The sequence below is a fragment of the Austrofundulus limnaeus genome, unplaced genomic scaffold (assembly GCF_001266775.1).
Source record: "Austrofundulus limnaeus strain Quisiro unplaced genomic scaffold, Austrofundulus_limnaeus-1.0 Scaffold2869, whole genome shotgun sequence".
Taxonomy (NCBI): domain Eukaryota; kingdom Metazoa; phylum Chordata; class Actinopteri; order Cyprinodontiformes; family Rivulidae; genus Austrofundulus; species Austrofundulus limnaeus.
In genome coordinates, this window is record NW_013955271.1 from 21,378 (window position 1) to 21,589 (window position 212).

Sequence of the window (212 nt, forward strand, 5' to 3'; positions counted from 1 at the left end):
AGCTTATAGCGCAAAAACTAAAAGGCTCTTATGGACCATACTTGGTGTGTATACACCCCTCAGGGGGACACATCTTTTGACTAAGTTTGGTGGACCTAGGCCACGCCCTTCTTGGGGCTGTCATAGACTCCCATTCATTTTTGAAGTCCACGTAGGAGTGTCCTACGGAGATGGGAGTTGGTTCTTTGGACTCAGGGGAGTCCCCTGAGTTC